General features: G+C 40.6%; 1 protein-coding gene and 1 long non-coding RNA gene across 14 annotated transcripts in view; both read right to left on the reverse strand.

The window, feature by feature from the left end:
- FHIT (fragile histidine triad diadenosine triphosphatase) overlaps window positions 1-20,182 on the reverse strand; it is a 1,766,300-nt gene that overhangs the window by 655,138 nt on the left and 1,090,980 nt on the right. The gene's annotated exons all lie outside the window — the stretch shown is intronic.
- Window positions 920-20,182, reverse strand: part of LOC126064399 (uncharacterized) — a 305,820-nt gene continuing 286,557 nt past the window's right edge. For all 10 annotated transcript variants that reach the window (XR_007514502.1, XR_007514495.1, XR_007514500.1 and 7 more), the window contains one exon: window positions 920-1,266. This is a non-coding gene — a long non-coding RNA (uncharacterized LOC126064399). The remainder of the gene's footprint in view (window positions 1,267-20,182) is intronic.

The following is a 20,182-nucleotide window of genomic DNA, read 5'->3' on the forward strand; positions in this document are numbered from 1 at the left end:
TAGAGATGGGGAAAAAGTGGCTTATAAGTGACAGCAGGGAGCAGTACGTGTATGTGTGCGTACGCAGCTGTGTGTGTGTGTGTGCGCGCGTGCGCGCATGTGAGAAGACGCTCAGCTTTGATCCCTAACTCAGCTAGCCCAGTCATTTAATTGAAATATAATTCACACATCATAAAATTCACCTTCTAAAAGTATACAATTCTAATGGTTTTTAGGATATTCACAAAGTTGTGCAACCATTATTACTATGTAATTCTAGAATCCAAGTCTGTTTCTAACACATGTCTCAAATTGAGTGATTAGGTCGGGATACGGCCAAGAAGAATCTTCTGTTATTATTACGATTTTAATGTTTATTTACTCTGCACGTAAATACATCTACCTCCTGTCGACATTTAAGAGGTTTGTCTTTCCCTCCAGCCATCAGTTGGCTGATACTTTTAAAGTTTCTACACGAAAGTCTGTCATCCCGACCTGAAAAAAAATGAAGCATGAAAATGTACACATTTGGACTAAATAATGAAAAAGAGGTTGAGAGAGAGTACACTAGAAGAAGCAAAAAGGGAGACAGCAGGCCAAAGGTATACAGCAGGGAGTAAGAAAAAGTTTCTAGGGCACTGCAGAAAGGCAATGTATTCTGGTGATTACCTTTATTAGACTCTATTGGATCAGGAGCCAATTCATTAAACATTAATGGCAGGGGAATGCCATCCATATATTATAAATAGCCATTAAGTTGAGACAGACAGCTCTGCACAGGGTCAGTATGAATTAATAAAAAAACTGAAGCTGGCATTTCAGAATCATAAAAGGATAGATTTAGTAGAAAATATTCAATAAGGATACAGAGGAACGGTATATATTACACTATTTGTCTGAAGAACAAACTAAAAAATGAGAACAAATTTACCATCAACCTAAAAATACCCTCCATGAAACACTTATTTCTTAAAAATGGGTGTCACTTACATTTAAGAATCTCAGTAGTTCAACGTGTGACATTGGCAAATGGTAAATGCGAAGACAAATGAGAAGTAGATGTTTGGCCAGAAATTGGATACAATGGTAACAGAAGCAGAGCTCCTCACTGGACACAGCTTCATGGACGTGCGGCAGCAACACAATGAAGATTATCAGCAGATGAGGTCTCACTGCAAATTTCTCAGCGGCGTTAATCCCGAATCTACGTCACTTCATGAACTGGATTTCTAAGGCAGGCCATCTGCAAACTCATCGTTTTGTTGCTGCTTGCCCTGTAAGTTTGCACTGTTTACAGAATGAAGCCATGTTACAGATATCATGGCATTGATGGATACTTATGCAGATACCTACATTTTTCATAACATGTTTCCCTCACCTTCTTTGCTAATTCACACTCACTGTTTCAGAATAATTTGAAGAAAGAAGTAGAAGGAATTACTGTAAGGCTCTTTTGCTATACTGTTTCCAGGACAAAAACAATGGACTTTTCTAAGAATGTCATTGTGGCACCTATCATGACACAGAAATCAATATGGCCCTGGTTAGGAAAATGATCAGACACTTGGAGATACAGGAGGGAGTGTTTGTGGCATGGCCTTCCAATGTCACACTGACATTGTTTAAAAAGCTCACCTAAGGATTATTTACTTCTCTAGGGGGTTGTACCTAGGTTTGAATTTGGTACATACCATTTGATTAGTGCCCGGCCACAGGGACGTTACAGGCTAGCTGGTAGATTTCTGTCTAGTACAAAAGATAATCCCGAAGGTTATGGTTTTATTGCCCTGTAGAACATTAACTAGTCTAGCATCCAACCTAAAAATCCTATTCAGATCATTTCTCTCACACACACTCTCTCTCTATCCCCGCTCTCTCTCTCCCTCCCTCTTCTTCTCTCTCCATGTCCCCCCATCTCTCCATCTCTCTTCTACCTCTTGTCTCTCTTCTCTTTTTGCCCTCTGTCTCTCTCTCATTTTTTTAAACAAAGCCCAATTTCTAAAAATGCTCCTGGATTATATGTTTCCCTATTAAAGAATTCCCTATTAAATATCAGTACATATTTATTCTATGTAGTCATGTTTTTAACACTTTGAAAATAATACTTTGTCCCCTGCCAAGCACCTGGATAAGATCTTTGGGAAATAAACCAACAGCTCTCTCATAAATATGTGGCAACCAAGGTTTATATGAATTGCCTTGGGACACAGGCAGGCTGGGGCAAGGCTGACAACACATAATAGCAATAAGTACTGACAAAGCAAAAGCCTCTCCACCTTACTTAAGGACCTCCTTTGAAACAATTTTAGACATGCAGAGTGCCAAACTGTAACAGGAACAAACTCAAATTTGTTTGTGCCAGTGTTCGGGAGGTGAATTAATGCCTTCAAGAAACCATTTACGCTAATGCCAAAAATAGATTTACATTCCTTGAGTTATCACTACAGGAGTCTGTCACCCACCCCAAGAAATAAATATTTAATTCACATTACAGAATGAGAGACATATACACTAAATTAAAGGTGTATTCATAAATTATGGTGTCGGTGGCAGGTTTTTTAATGTGTCAACTTGGTTAAACTGAACTACAATCCCAGTTATTCCAACAAACACTAATCTAGGTGCTGCTCTGAAGGGATTTTGCAGATGTAATTAAAGTCCCTAATCAGTTGACTTTAAGTTAGGACAATTACCTTGAGTGGGCCTGACATAATCAGTAGGAAGGCCTTAGAGGAGGATTTAGGCTTTCCCTTGGGAGAAAGCCTATGGACAACGATGCTTACAGGGTGCCAGCTGGCCTGTGATTTCCCTTTCCTGACTGCCTGGGGGCAATCCCTGCAGTCTGTCCTTATGGAATTGCACCCCGTTCCTGTCTTCCCTTCCTGACAGCCTGCTCTAGGAACCTCAAAGTTGCTTCCCAGACCCCACAATTGCATAAGCCAATTCCTTGTAATGACTCTCTTAGTACATACATATATCTTACTGTTTTTTTTTCCTCTGATTGATACAATGCACGTATATAAGAATACCAGCTGTCTGTTAGATATTTACTGTCCTTGCTATGTTCCCTCCCTTTCATCCACATTTATAAAGTACTTCCACTGAGTCAAACTAAAAAAACAAACCCATTGTCTTCAAGTCAATTCTGATCCATAGTGACTCTATAGGACAGAGTAGATCCGCCCCATAGGGTTTCCAAGGCTGTAATCTTTATGGAAGCCGACTGCCACATTTTTCTCCTGCAGAGCGACTGATGGGTTCAAACCACCAACTTTTCATTTAGCAGCTGAGTGCGTAACCACTGTGCTGCCGTGGCTCCTGCACTGAGTCAAAAAACCAAAAACCAAACCCATTACCATCGAGTCAATTCCAACTCGTAGCAACCCTATACAAGAGAGGGTAGAACTGCCACATAGGGTTTCCAAGGAGCTGCTGATGGATTTGAACTGCCAGCCTTTTGGTTACAGTCAAGCACTTAACCACTGCACCACCAGGGCTCCTACACTGAGTCAACAGCCCTTCAAATGCTGCCAGTGCAATGGTAAATGAAACCTACCTGATTTCTGCTGCCAAGGTGCTTTACAGCTATCTACAAGTATACTTTAAACTAAGCTTGATACATCCAGGGCCCCAGCTTGCTCTTTTGACTTCCCTGTTTCTATCAATGGTATTCCCATCGTCTTGGCCACAGCAATGCCATAGCTTTAGATCGTCTTTGCCACTTGCTTCCTTCATGCCTACATTCTGTCAGTTGCTAAGTCCTTTCCCTTTTCCCAGCAATGCCTCCAAACTTCAAATATTTGACACAATTTCTGCTTTGCCCTTTTACAGTTTCTTGCTTGGATCTTTATAAAGTCTTTCCACTGACCTTCCTTCAACTTTTGTCTTTCTTCTGCACAGCTCACATAATAGACATTCTAACTCAAAACCTCCCATCTGTCTGCTAAGGCTCCAGAATGAAAGCCTTGGACTTCATTCTGACATTCAAGATCCTCATCTCTACGGCTTCAACTTACCAACAATCTCCCCTGCCTTAATTCTACTATTCTCCCCCCAAACGATACCTATCCTTCACCCAAAATGAGCTAGGACTCACTCTTTCCCAAATATGCCTTGCCCTGTTCTCCAGGCATCTGTGCTTCTTGTTCTGCTCCCTCACCTCACCTCACCTCACCTCACCTTATCTCAGCCAACCAAGCCATCATGTCCACATTTGTGCAGACCTTGATTTCACAGCTGGACATGTTTCCTCTCAATTGACCCTGCTTGCCTACAATCAATTCAATGCAATAAGCCTTGATTGTGATGAGTGGTTGGTGGTGCCTCTCATAAGGTATTTTGGGTACCCCCTGTCCCAGTGAAAATCACTGGGTATCTATTTAATACCCCCACGAGGGCACTGTAATTGGCTCCTAACTGGTCACATGCCTAGAGTCCCTCTCCTCCAGTCTATCCTTACACCACCGCCATGGGATCTTTATTCCACCCTATGACAATTTCACTTCCTGTGTAACCCTTCCAATGCCTCTCCTCACAAGACAGTAAGTTGCCTGAGAAAAGAGGCTACTTCTCTGATCCAGGCATGTCCCAGCTACTTTCTGACCCTGTGCTCCTGCGCAAATCACTTTTCTGATCTTTGCATCGGTTTGCTTATCTGTAATATGGAGATGGTAGAGTGTGGCCTTGCTCTTGCTGAGAGGTATTAAAAGGATCGAATAAAGTAGTGGAGAGAAAGTGCTTTCAATGTGCCACACAAGATACTGGGGCTTCTCTTTCTATTCCTTTCTTCCTCTTTTCTTCTCTTCTTTTTTTTTTTTTTTGGCATAAATATGCTCACAGTACTCTTTAATCCTTCAATCACTCCCATATCTATAGTTATGTCTCCTTTTAATTCACATGGTTAAAGAATTAAAACAATATAACAAGCCATACATTGAGGAAGTTCCACACTAACCCTGTTTGTGTTTATTCCAGGGTTTCAAAACCTGTTTGTTCCTGTTCAAATCCCTGCTGAGAATTTGCATTTCCACCCCCAGGTATACTGAATCAGGATCTACACTTTAACAAGATCCCCAGGTGATTCTCATGTATAATAAATTTTGAGAACCACTGCTCTGCTAGTCGTTTTCAGAACTGGTTCCTAACCAGCAGCATCAGCATCACCTGTGAACTTGTTGGAATGCAGCTTCTCAGCAGGGAGCTGAACCAGGCTGAACCGGTTCAAGGCCCTGGTTTATTCCAGTTTCACCCTACCATCCATTGGTACCCCTTTTGTTCATTTCTGGTGCAAGTCTTCAGGGTTTCTTTCAGTTACAGGTTATCCAATAAGCAAGGTAAGCCTGGGTTTACTTGTGCTAACTTACTAATCTATAGTGAATAATTTTGCATTCTATTTTAACAGTTGCATATCATCTCATGACTTATATTTGAATTGCTTCTAACTTTATACTACTGCAAATAATATACAGTGAATAAACTTTTTCATGTGTAATTGTGTATAGGCAGACTTTACTATAGGATAATTCCCACATGTGGGACTGCAAAATCAAAGGGTAAGTACATTTGTAATTTTGCTAACTGTTGTTAAATTCTCCTCTGTAGGAGTTGGATTGTTTTGCACCCCATTGGTAATATATGACTTTGGCCAGTTTGGCCACAACCTTGTCACAAAAAAAATGTACCTTATAACGTTTGGATTTTTGCCAAATCTGTTATGCTAAAAAAAAGAAAAAAAATCTCAGTATATTTTTAATTTGAATTTCTTTTATTACGAGTAACAGTCGGTATCTCTTCCTATGCTTTAGGGCCATTTGGGCTTATTTTTTTGGTGACTATTCTGTGAAGTCATCTCTATTAGCCATGGCTGCATAAATAATTAAAAACTTAGTGGCTTCAAACAAGATAATATTATTTTGTGCAAGAATCTGCAGTTTGGGCAGAGCTCAAGAGAATAGTTTACCTTCACTCCACTTCATGTCAGTTTGTGTGGGTCAAAGGTTCAAGCACTATGTGCCTTCTTTTGTAGAACCAAAACCAAACCCGTTGCTGTCAAGACAATTCCCATGGTATAGGACAGAGTACAACTATCCCACAGGGTTTCCAATGAGTGGCTGGTGGACTCAAACTGCCGACCTTTTAGTTAGCAGCCATAGCTTTTAACCACTGGGCCATCAGGGCTCCTTCTTTTGTAGAGGCAGTCACAAAGTGCCATCTACATTCAATAAAAGGGGGAAGGGACTCCCCTCTGAATGGGGATGGCAAGGTTCTGGAAGAGCATGTGGGACTGGAAATTCAGTTTTGGCCATTTTTATTCTCTGGAAAGATTTCTTTTTCTTTCTTTTTGTAAATTGTACTTTAGATGAAGGTTTACAGAACAAACTAGTTTCTCATTAAACAGTACACATATTATTTTGTGACATTGGCTAACAACCCCGTGACATGTCAGTATTCTCCTTTTTGGGGTTCCCTATTACCAGCTATCCTGTCCTCTCCCACCTTCTAGTCCTTGCCCCTAGGCTGGTATGCCCCTTAGTCTCATTTTGTTTTTATGGGCCTGTCTAATCTTTGGCTGAAGGGTCAGCCTCAGGGATGACTTCATTACTGAGCTAAAAGGGTCGCCAGGGGCCATACTTTCAGGGGTTTCTCCAGTCTCTGTCAGGCTAGTAAATCTTCTTTTGTGAGTTAGAATTTTGTTCTACATTTTTCTCCAGCTCTCTCTGGGACCGTCTACTGCGACCCCTGTCAGAGCAGTCAGTGGTGGTAGCCGGGCACCACCTAGTTGTACTGGACTGAGTTTGGTGGAGGCCATGGTCGTTGTGGTCCATTAGTCCTTTGGGCTAATCTTTCCCCTTTATCTTTAGTTTTCTTCATTCACCTTTACTCCCAAAGTGGTGAGACCAGTGGAGTATCTTAGATGGCCACTCACAGGCTTTTAAGACCCCAGATGCTACTCACCAAAGTAAAATGTAGAACATTTTCTTTATAAACTAAGTTATGTCAGTTGAGCTAGATGTTCCCCAAGATCATGGTCCCGACAGCCCTCAGCCCAGTGATTGGGCCCCTCAGAGAGTTTGGAGGTGTCTATGTAGCTTCCATGACCTTGAGTTTTGGCCATTTTTAGAAGCTATAATCTACCACAATGTTCTGTAGCTATTTTTCTGTTGGGTCCCTGGTCATCTTCTTAACAATTTCTAGAAACCGTGAATCAATTAGGGAAATTAACCCTATGTATGTAAAATCAGTTGCAAATACTTTTCCTTTAAATAAATGCATTTTTTGCTCTTATTTCTACCCATCTTTTTCTTTTCTAAGCACCTTGCACCCACATACCATGCAAATTCTACTGAATGGAATTGAATTTCTTAATGAATTACTTATAAAGGGTATTTTCAATGTTAGCACATATCAGCTAAGTAATTTACTACAATTCTTTATACCTAATGTTTTTCTCAAATAAACTGATATTTGCAAGTTTAAACATATTTTGGTATCAAACAGAGTTGCCTCTGAGTTTTCCTTCTAACTAGCTGGCTATTCTAGTATAGCAACCGTAATGAAAATGTTATTTAAAAATCAGACAGAAGAGCAACAGGGAAAAACACCGTTTGGTATTTAAATGATGTTTTTACATCCAATGGGTTCAGAACACAGTGAAAATATACTATTTCATTTAGTGCTCTCTCACTTTAATGTCACCAAAAGGTCAAGGGATAATCCAGAGATCAACTCGCCATCAAACGCATGCTGCCCCCCCCGCCCCCCGATTTGGGAATATAAATATAAAATCATCTTTACCCAAGCTCTTCCCCAAAAAAGTCAAGGCCTCAGATCTTCTCGTAATTCTACAAGCAGAGAAGGCATTACTTCAAATAAATGCTGTACAAATTAGCCTGGTGGCTCTTCTTTTATCTTTCAATACTTTTATATCAGCAGGAGGGGAGATGAGTCAGCATCAAGAGAAGCAGGTTCTACTTTTGCCTCTGACAAAGAAAAACCATGCCATTTTAGTAGGTCCCTCTAACACTGAGTTCAGTCAAGTCATCTGTAAAATGGGGATGATGTCACCTCCCATCTACCTGACAAGGTTATTGTGAAGATCAAATGAGATTTCATTTACTTCCTGTCACATTAGATTGATAAGTATTACATGTGTGACGGTTTTGGGATTGACTTCAATACTTAGGAACCTGCTCAGAACATGTACTAGAGTCCTGGGGGCACAGTGGTTAAAGCACTGGACTGCTAACCAAAAGGTCAGTGGTTTGAAACCACCAGTGGCTCCACAGGAGAAAGATGTGGCAGTCTGCTTCTGTAAAGATTTACAGCCTTGGAAGCCCTTTGTGGTCGCTATGAGTCAGAATCGACTCGATGGCAGTGGGTCTTAGAACATACATTACGTGTTTAGTAAACACCTACAAGGAAGACCAGTTAATGTGACTATAACTCAAACTTAAGCACCAACCACTAAGGCCAAAGATGAAGAAACTAAAGATTTTTACTAGCTTCTACAGTCAGGAATTGATTGAACATGCAATCAGGATGCATTGATAATTACTGGCGATTGGAGTGCGAAAGTTAGAAACAAGGAAGAAGAACTGGTATTTCTGAAAATATGGCCTTGGTGAAAGAAACAATGTCAGAGATCGCATGATTGAATTTTGCAAGACCAATGACTTCTTAATTGCAAATACCTTTTCTCACCAACATAAACAACTTCTAAACATGGACCTCACCAGACGGAATACACAGATATTAAATCGACTACATCAGTGGAAAGAGACAATGGAAAAGCTCAATATCATCAGTCAGAACAAAGCCCGGGGACAACAGCGGAACAGACCATCAATTGCTTATATGTAAGTTGAAGCTGAAACTGAAGAAAATTAGAACAAGTCCATAAGAGTCAAACTACGACCTTGAGAATATCCCACCTGAATTTAGAGACCAGCTCAAGAACAGATTTTCATGCTGAACACTAATGATCAAAGAGCAGACGAGTTGTGGAATGACGTCAAAGACATCACACAAGAAGAAAGCGAGAGATCACTAAAAAGAGGAAAGAAAGAAAAGACCAAAATGGATGTCAAAAGAGACTCTGAAACTTGCTTTTGAATGTAGAGTAGCTAAAACAAAGGAAGAAATGATGAAGTAAAAGAAGCGAACAGAAGATTTCAAAGGGCAGCTGGAGAAGACAAAGTATTATGATGACATGTGTGAAAAGCTAGAGATAGAAAACCAAAAGGGAAGAACACACCTGGCATTTCTCAAGCTGAAAGAACTGAAGAAAAATTCAAGCTTGAAGTTGCAATAGTGAAGGATCCTATGGGGAAAACATTAAATGATTCAGGAGGCATCAAAAGAAGATAGAAGGAATACACAGAGTCATTATATCAAAAAGAATTAGTTGACATTCAACCATTTCAAGAGGTAGCATATGATCAGGAACTGATGGTACTGAAGGAAGAAGTCGAAGCTACACTGAAGGCATTGGTGAAAAACAAGGCTCCGGGAATTGACAGAGTATGAACTGAGATGTTTCAACAAATGGATGCAGTGCTGGAAGTGATCACTCATCTATGCCAAGAAATTCAGAAGACAGTTACCTGGCCAACCGACTGGAAGAGTTCCATATTTATGCCTATTTCCAAGAAAGGTGATCCAACTGCATGTGGAAATTATCGAACAATATCATTAGTATCACACACAAGTAAAATTTTGATGAAGATCTTTGAAAGGCAGCTGCAGCAGTGTATCGACAGGGAACTGCCAGAAATTCAGGCCAGATTCAGAGGGGATGTGGAACCAGGGATATCACTGCTGATGTCAGATGGATCCTGGCTGAAAACAGGGAATACCAGAAATATGTTTACCTGTGTTTCACTGACCATGCAAAGGCATTCAACTATGTGGGTCATAACAAATTATGGATAATATTGCGAAGAATGGGAATTCCAGAACACTTAATTGGGCTCATGAGGAACCTTTACATAGATCAAGAGGCAGTTGTTTGGACAGAACAGGTGATACTATGTGGTTTAAAGTCAGGAAATGTGTGTGTCAGGGTTGTATCCTTTCACCATACCTATTCAGTCTGTATGCTGAGCAAATAATCCGAGAAGCTGGACTATATGAAGAAGAACGGGGCATCAGGATTGGAGGAAGACTCATTAACAACCTGTGTTATGCAGATTACACAACCTTGCTTGCTGAAGGTGAAGAGGACTTGAAGCACTTACTGATGAACATCAACGACCATAGCCTTCACTATGGATTACACCTCAACATAAAGGAAACCAAAATCCTCACAACTGGACTAATAAGCAACATCATGATAAATGGGGAAAAGATTGAACTTGTCAAGGATTTCATTTTACTTGGATCCACAATTGACGCCCATGGAAGCAGCAGTCAAGAAATCAAAGGATGCATTGCATTGGGTCAATCTGCTGCAAAGGACCTCTTCAAAGTGTTGAAGAGCAAAGATGTCACCTTGAAGACTAAGGTGCGCCTTACCCAAGCCATGGTATTTTCAATTGCGTTGTAAGTATGCAAAAGCTGGACAATGAATAGGGAAGACCAAAGAAGAATTGATCGCTTTCAGTTATGGTGTTGGAGAAGAATACTAAATATACCATGGACTGCCAAAAGAAGGAACAAACCTGTCTTGGAAGAAGTACAACCAGAATGCAAGAATGGCGAGACTACATCTCACATATTTGGACATGTTGTCAGGAAGGGTCAGTCCCTGGAGAAGGACATCACACTTGGTAAAGTAGAGAGTCAGTGAAAAAGAGGAAAACTCTCAACGAGATGGATTGACACAGTGCCTGCAACAATGGGCTCAAGCATAACGATTGTGAGCGTGGCACAGGACTGGGCAGTGTTTCATTCTGTAGTACACAGGGTCTCTATGAGTCAGGAGGGACTTAAGGGCACCTAGGAAGAATAACAAATTTTACCTGGTGTGTTTGTTATTTTGCTTTATTACATTTCAGAATTTAAGAGGATCAAATGAGGAAACAGATGACCCATTACTTCACCAAGTGTCAAATAGCACACATATATGGTACATGAGAAGAAGAAAGAAGAAAATGGAAAAGTTGTAGAGGGAAAAAGTGGAGAAGGCTTCAGGATTCTCTATCAACATCACTGTCCTTCTAAGCGGAGCAAAGTAACACATTTCATCAGAAAAGCCGGGAGCTCCGGTGGCTCAGTGGTTAAGAATTCAGCTGCTAACCAAAAGGTTGAGAGTTCTAATCCACCAGGGCCTCCTTGGAAACCCTATGGGGTAGCTCTACTCTCTCCTTCAGGGTCACTATGAGTCGGAATTGGCTCAACGGCAATGAGAACAGGGTTCCCACACTACCTCTGTCATATACTAATCATATTAAGGAGCCCTGGTGGCGCAGTGTTTAAAGTGATTGACTGTTAACCGAAAGGTTGTCAGTTCGAAACCACCAGCAGCTCCATGGGAGAAAGGTGTGGCAGTCTGCTTCCATAGAGATTTCCAGCCTTGGAAACCCTCTGAAGTCACTATGAGTTGGAATCAACTCTAGGGCAGTGTTTTTTTGTTTTGTTTTGTTTTAATGACTTTGGGAAAGGTATAAAGCTGTTTGTATCAGCTTTCTGTTGCTACTCAACAAATTAGCTGTAAATGCAGTGGCTGACAACAACAAAAACAAGAATTAACTTATACAGGTTCTACGGGTCAGGAATTTTGAAGCAACTTAGCTGAGTGGTTCTGGCTCAGGTCTTTTGTGAGGATGGAGTCAAAATGTCCAACAGATCTGCAATCATCTGTAAGTTTGACTGGGGCTGGAGAATTCACTTCCAAGATAGCTCACTTACAAGCTTGGGAAGTTAGTGCAGGCTATTGGCAAGAAGACTGGCTTTCTTGCTCTGTAAAGTTCTGCATAACCAAAACAGTAGCCATCACATTGATTCTGACTCATGGCAACTCCATGTGCGTCAGAGTAGAACTGTGCTCCATACGGTTTTCAATGGCTGATTTTTTGCAAGTAGATTGCCAGGTCTTTCTTCCCAGATATCTCTGGGTGGACTTGAACCTCCAACCCTTGGTTAGCAGCTGAGCATGTTTAATAGTTTGCACCACCCAGGGACTCCAAATCTCTCCACACGGCTACTTAAGTTTTCTTCTGATATGGTGACTGGCTTTCTCCAAAGGAAGTAATCTTTTCTATCCCAGCCTCAGAAGTCACACACTGCCACTTCCACTGTATTCTACTGATCAAACAGGCCAATCCTGACACAGTGTAGGTGGGGACTACATAAGGTCATGAATGCAGAACAGTAAGGATCACTGGAGGCCATCTTAGAGGCTGGTTACCATGCCTTCTAAAGCTCTTACCTGAAATCTGTGAGATGGGAATGATAATAACCTCTATCTCACAGGATTGGTGGAAAGATTAAGCGACTCCATGTATTCAAAGACTTGGTATCCAGCATTTTTTCGGTGAATATCAGGTTTCCTTATTCATTCTATATGCCTCGCAGGTCCTAGCACAACGTGTGTATGTGTGTCTGTATATACGTGTGTGTACATATAAATATGTTGTTGTTGTTGTTAGGTGCCGTCGAGTCAGTTCCGACTGCTGGTGACCCCATGCACAACAGAATGAAACACTGCCCGGTCCTGTGCCATCCTTACAATCATTGTTATGCTTGTTGAAGCCACTGTGTCAATCCACCTCATTGAGGGTCTTCCTCTTTTCTGTTGACCCTGTACTTTGCCAAGCATGATGTCCTTCTCCAGGGACTCATCCCTCCTAACAACATGTCCAAAGTATGTAAGACACAGTCTCGCCATCCTTGCTTCTAAAGAGCATTCTGGCTGTACTTCTTCCAAGACAGATTTGTTCATTCTTCTGGCAGTCCATGGTATATTCAATATTCTTCGCCAACACCACAATTCAAAGGCGTCAATTCTTCTTCGGTCTTCCTTTTTCATTGTCCAGCTTTCACATGCAACACATAAATATATATATGTTAAATTGAACAAAAAATCAAAATGAAATTTTCACTTTACCTCCTTGAGCTACAAGAACCATAGATCTTTTACGGTTGAACAAAATAAGGAGAAGGCAAAGATTTGAAGTTATATCTAGTTATTGTTGCTGTTGTTAGTAGCTATTGAGTTATTTCTGACTCATGGGGACCCCATTTACGTAGTGTAGAACTGCTCCATAAGATTTTCAAGCTGTGACCTTTCAGAAGCAGATTGACTGGGTCTGTCTTCCAAGGCAGAGTCTAGGTAGGTCTGAACCACTAACCTTTTGGCTAGTAGTCAAGTGTTTAGCCACTGGCACCACTCAGGGACTCCATTTAATTATTACTTAAAAACAAATAACTAAATGGGCATATTTTCAAATAAATCTCATCTTCTCTCTGCTTCCACAAGGCCCAGCAAGCACCTCCATTGTAACACCTACCCCAGGTCCATTCTATAGCTCTGAGTTGGTGTGCCTAGTCTGGAAGCTACTTGAGGGTAGGGGCTATGGCTTATTCCTCTCAGTAAATACTAAGTCAACAATAAAAGAAGGAATCAGTCCATCAATCAAAGAGTAAAAAGATAAAAGGATGAGTCAAAGGAAGAGGAAAGGATGACGTAAAGCTGCACGTAGCTTTAGGCAAAAGTGAGAAAACCAGTGTGGCTGATGCCCTGCTTCTAAGAACAATATTTTTAAACGAAAAAAGTAAATAGTGTTACATAGAAAACAAATTATACTCAAAAACAGCTATCAAAATATTTGTAAAACATATGTGTGGTACAGTAATATGTGCTTCTTTATTTAGACATTAATAATGAGACCCCAATAACAGGCCTAATAACTACTGTATTTTCAAAGGAGTGAGAAGCATAAAAGACATTCTGAAATATCTGTGATAGAGTTAGATGATATTTGTGACTTCTATGTGTGACAAAGTCACAATGACTGCCAATGCTACTCTGGACTTATGCTTACATTCAATCTTGAAAGAAATGCTAAATTTCAGTTAGAGGACAATGTAAATAAAGATGTCGTTTTGTTCCCATCCAAGTTACAGATGGCATTAATGCCATTCGTGGACTCAGTGGGGATCTTTGGACCCTAGGCTAACGTTCTAACTTAGCTTATACTTGAAAAGGAAGGGAAGAACGAAGAAAACAAAGATGATTCTACTGTGGCATATCCTCCACAAAGAAAATAATTCTTTCCTTATTAAGTTTCCTGCTGTACACAGGACTATCTAATGTCTTCCATGACACTCTCATTTTAAAATAATCACTCTTTGAATTGGACGTATACCTACATGATGCTTTCATTTAAATGTATTTTAGTGAATCTTTAGACCCAGATAAATGGATTTACAGACCCACCCAAGTCCAGTGGTGGTACGTTAAAAGGCCATTTTAAGTTTTGGATCGAAAGGACCTTTAATTTATAGCTCCAGAAAATATCTGTTCCAGGGCTCAAAGACCCTTGTGGATTACAAAAGAGAAAACGGCTAACAGAAGAGGAATTATTCGCCACATTATTAAACATGACAAAAAGCTTCTGCATTGGAGCTTAAAACGGGCTATTTAAGATTCCAGCAATCCCCAGGACTTTGGCAACAAAAACGTTCAAAAGCCTTTTATAGTTGCTGTCAGATTTCTGTAAAGCATTTGAGATTCCTGTGAACTTATTTATATAACACGCTAAAACCTGAAGCCGGCTTGAAAGTCATTCTATTCTAATGATGTAGAATTGGAAATGTCTAGAAATGGTGTGCAGTGTTCTGAATATCCTCCTGAAATGGCGGTCTCAGAACCGGGTGTTTGGGAGAAGGAATGAGAGAGTTGCTGCTGCGTCTTATTATAAGGAAAAGTTACGGCGGATACACAAACTATAGTTTGGTGAAGAGGTTTCAAAGAACTGCCATTTAGCTATTCTCTCCGCAGTGGCACATTCTAAACGACTGCTCATATTGTTCCCTCCTGGCCTGCTATAGTAGTTTCTGAAGCTCTTTAGTTCCTGTGTAATCATGTAGCAAAATAATTCAGGAGATAATGACCCAACAGGATATCAGCTGACTGAGGTTCTTATGACAATGCTGTTACTATGCACCCTGTGGAGTCCCCAGCCAACTCTTTAACCCTTTATGCTTCAGTATTCCAACTTGACATCTGGCCCCTATACAGTCAAAATATATGGGAGGAGACAAGAGGTGGTAAAAACCACAAACAAGTTATACTAACAGATACTCCAAAGAAATAATAAACTTAATAAACATTTTTTTGGGGGGGAGTACTGTGGTTGGCCCACCACCCATCTGTCAGGTTGCTATACTGCAATGGCTTGTGTGTTGCTATGATGGAAGTTATGCCACTGGTATTTCAAATACCAGTAGAGTCACTCATGGTGTACAGGTTTCATTGGAGCTTCCGGATTAAGACAGACTGGAAAGAAAAGCCTGGTGATCTACTTCTGAAAATCAGCCAGTGAAAATCCTATGGATCACAACAGAATACTGTCTTACAGAGCACTGGAAGATGAGCCCCCTAGGTTGGAAGGCACTCAAAATTTACCCAGTGGCTCTCAAAATTTACACAATGGACTTGTGAAAAATACCAACATGGTGAAAATGGCACAAAGATGGGGCAGTGTTTCGTTCTGTTGTACGTGGGGTCACCATGTGTCAGAGCCAACTTACCAGCAACTAACAACCACACTGTGGTTGGCAGCTCCTAAAATAGCTCCTAATGATCCCCTTCTCCTGGTATTCACACCCTGGAGTGACCTCTTCTCCCCTTGAGTGTGGACTGAACCTAGTAACTTGCTTTTAACAAACAGTTTATGGAAAAAGTGTGGGGATGTCACTTCTCTCTTTCTTGCCTTCTCCGGCTCTTCTTGCTTGCGTTATCAGATGAAGCAGACTGCCCTGTGGAAAGCTCCATGAGGTAAGGAACTGAGTCCAAGAGCGCAACAACCCCAGAAGAACAGAATCCTGCCAAAAACCACATAAATGAGCTTGGTAGCAGATCCTTGCCAATCAAGCCTTGTGATGACTGTGGCCTTGTGAGAGACTTTGAGCCAGAGCATAAGCCATGCCCAGATTCCTGACCCACAGAAACTGAAAGATAATAAAGATGTTTTAAGCCCCTAATTTTGGAGGAATTTGTTATGCAGCAATAGATAACTAATATAGGTTCTTTATGTATAGCCATGAACTAGGCATATTCATATAAGCTCTCTATTCTCACAACAGAATATAGACAACAACATCAAGATGGTAAATGCCTCACTCAGGCCTCAGACTTAGCAAGGAAGGTCTAGAACTCAAATATGAAACCAGCTCTTCTAGCTCCAAGGCCTGTACTTAATTCAGTGCATCACAATATGTCTCTGAATGAGTTTTCTTCCAGATATTGGATTGTGTGTTACCTGTTAGAACACTTTTCCCCAGAAATGAAAAGGTATGAATGAAAGAAACACGGCTCTAGAACAAAAGTAAAGAGAGGTAGGCAGAGAGAAACGTGGTAGGGAGCAAGGGTGAGGCACTCACAAGGCCTCCTGCCCCAGGAACCCGAGTCTTAGCAGTTGGGTGCCTGGGGCCTCGTGGGCATAAAGGAGTGGAGAGAAGCACACGTAGCCTCATCCCACACTTTGAGAGCTGCAGTTACTTTACTTGATCAATCTTCCATCAGTGGATCTCCCTCTGACTTCACAGTAGAATCACCTAGGGAGATTCTAAACCTGCCCACACCTAAAGGTCCACCCCAGACACTGTCTAAATTTGTCGGGGGATAGGCACAGACACAAGTGTATTTTTTTTAAAGCACCAAGTGATACTAACGTCCAGCTAGGGAGGGGAACTGCTACTTGAAGCTGTCATGTCCACCTCTCCAGATCAACCATTATTTTGGCCAAATTAGGACCCTGGTAAGAATAGCAAGCAGTGGGAACAACAGCTGCAGCCACCACCAAAAATCTACCATCACCTTCAAAGCAAAATACTTAGAACTCAAAATCCTTTTTCTACAAGGCTGTTGTGAGAGAATTAACTATAAATGATAAAGTATGAACCAGGATGAATATTATACTACAGTGCGATATCACCTCTGGTGCTGCATGGTGCCAGGCAGAAGTGTCTACAACAAGTGGGCATTTCCCTTCCTCTTTGGGAATAAAGGTTGAGGTGTCTGAGGAACTCAGGTGATCTCATCCTAACTGGATGTTAGGTGCTGATCCCCGCTCTAGAACTGTTTTTTGTTTGTTTGTTTCTTTTAATACCAAGGGAAACTCTAGCGGCGTAGTGGTTAAGTGCTACGGCTGCTAACCAAAGGGTCGGCAGTTCAAATCCACCAGGCGCTCCATGGAAACTCTATGGGGCAGTTCTACTCTGTCCTATAGGGTCACTATGAGTCGGAATCGACTCGACGGCACTGGGTTTGGTTTCTTTTTTTTTTTTTTTGGTTTTTAATACCAAATCCTCCTTTAAGACAGCCTTAGAAGTCCATGTGAGGGCAGATCATCCTTGAGATAAAATGGCGTGATCAGAACAAGGTCATTCTCTGTGACTTAATAATTGTTGTTATTGTTGTTAGGTTCCGATTTTCAAGTCGATTCTGACTCATAGTGACCCCATGTGACAGAGAAGAACTACCCCATGGTGTTGACTTGACTGTAATCTTTATGGGAGCTGAGTGCCAGGTCTTTCTTCTATGGAGCTGCTGGATGGGTTCAAACCACTAACTTTTCAGTCAGCAGTTAAGTGTTTAACCTTTGCACTTGACTTAATAATTAGATGTAATTAAATTGCTGGCCAAGCTATCCCCAACTGATGAATTACAAATGCCAGCTAATGAAGACAGGCAATCAAAGCATGACTATCGAATGATATCAGTAGAGAGATTGGAAAATATCAAGAAAACCTTTCTATACAGAAAAAAAGTGAGCAACTCTTTAAAACTGCTTTCTCTTATGTAGTCAGAAACTAAATGGAAATCTATATGTATTTTATTGTTTATCGGCTTTATTTCAAATGGCTATTATTAAACCTTGAGAGTCAATTAAAAAACATTCACCAAACTAGAAATGTGTTGAAGTATATATGTTACATGCACACATAAATATATTATAAACAAATGAATTGAAACATTAAAACATTCTCCATAGCAACCCTAAATCAAACTGATATTTCATTTTGGTTCCCCTGATGCCAATACATATCATATATTAAGCCCACAGTTTTCAAAGCATGAAAATGCCTTTGAAAACATAAGTAATCTAGAGATGATGTTCAAATAAAGTATAATATACACCTTGGTTTAAAGTTATTTCTTTCCCAGAATTACATTTCTATGAGAAAACAGCAGTGCAAGTATGATATTGGGTCATTAATTCTAATAGTGGAAAGAGAGATTTTGACTTTGCAAATACTGACTATTGAAGTTTCTATGCTCATAACAATAGATAACTTACGTCTAATTTGCACTTCTCCTGCAAAGCTCAAGGCAAAGACCACAGAATTTATAAACTACGGAAGTTAAGGGGATAAGACCCTGAGACTAGCCAGGAAGAGAAGGTGGTACAGACCCTAGTCGTTGATATCAAAGTCACTGATCTTCATACAGGAAGAGCAAGCACATACTTTTTCACCCTTCTCTTCCATCAGAATTGTTTGATGTTCAATACAAAATTGTTTGATGTTCAAAACATGTCTGCTAAATGGGAAGAAGGTCAGGTATAGATTTCAAGGTCACCTTACTGTATGTTTTCTTCCCAATACTGGAAAGCATTGCAGAAGAGACTAAAATATAGATGCTAACTGGTACTGGCAATGAGGCAGTCCCATGTTTAAAGACATAAAAGCCATCCTGAGAAAGGGTAGTTCTCATTTTTTTTCCTTCATAGGATTTAGAGAGAATCAACAGTGAACACGGACTGGACAGGGCTAATTCAGATGAACAGTAACGGGAGATTGTAAGGGTTCACAAAATATACTTAAAAGTTCAGAAGTAGGGCTTTTCGAATCACATCAACAAAGTTTTACACCAATTAAGTCCTAATCTGGCCAAGGACCTATCTCCATGGCATACAAACCAAAACCTCTTTTAAAAAAAAAAAAGAAGAACTATGCTTTGGGTGGTTTGGTGGAATTAGCTAGAAGGTAAGATCATCACAGATTACATTTTTTAATCACTGAAAATGCTGTCCTCTGAAGCCAGCAGTCCCCTTTGAGCCAACATTCATTGTGAGCCCTTTCACAATCTTTCTGTGAACAACACAATTCCATGTCTTCAGGGGCACTGAAGGAAGTTTGCCGTCTGAGCGGAGAAACTGAGGCCTTAGCCATTGTCCTTGCTGACTAGAAATGCTGGTACAAGTTCCATGTACCAAAACAATCCATACGAAACAAGCCTGATGAAATAAGATCCATCCTTGCATGTCTAAGTGTACTTTTGAGATGTTAAAATGCATCTGATGCATTAAAACATGAAACCATTAAATTCTACAGCTGGATGGGACCTTCGCGATCAGCCATTCTAAAGCCCTCAAGAGAAGTCTACATTCTAGCAGGTATGAAGACCATGACCAAGGTCACAAGTTAGCTGGCAGCAGAATTTGGACTTGTATACTGATCTATTTTTATTACATCATATTTTTAGTTTCTAATAACCAATGGTCATCAATGCAAAAACGATTGTAATTACATGCTGTGCCTAAAACAACAATCACAAAAGTAAAGGTAAACTCTCAAGTAAATAGTGTCACCTGTATTTTTTTCCCAAGATACAGAGAAGTTTTATTATCGTAACTATTTCTTATGCACCCTTTCTATATCCACACCCGCTTTCCTCCATCCCCATTGCACCCCCATCCTTAATCACTGGCAACAATGAATCTTTTGTCCATTTCTATAATTTTGTCTATATGCTATATAAATGAAACCATACCTCATGTAACCTTTAGGATTGGCTTTTCGTACTTAGCATAGTCCCCGGGAGATTCATCCAGTTTGTTTGGTATATCATTAACCAAAAACAAACCAAACCCAGTGCTGTCGAGTCGATTCCAACTCATGGTTACCCTATAGGACAGAGTAGAACTGCCCCATAGAGTTTCCAAGGGACGCCTGTCGAATTTGAACTGCCGACCTTTTGGTTAGCAGCTGTAGCACTTAACCACTACACCACCAGGGTTTCCAGTATATCATTAGT

This window comes from Elephas maximus, chromosome 20, assembly GCF_024166365.1.
Source record: "Elephas maximus indicus isolate mEleMax1 chromosome 20, mEleMax1 primary haplotype, whole genome shotgun sequence".
In the NCBI taxonomy this organism is placed as follows: Eukaryota; Metazoa; Chordata; class Mammalia; order Proboscidea; family Elephantidae; genus Elephas; species Elephas maximus.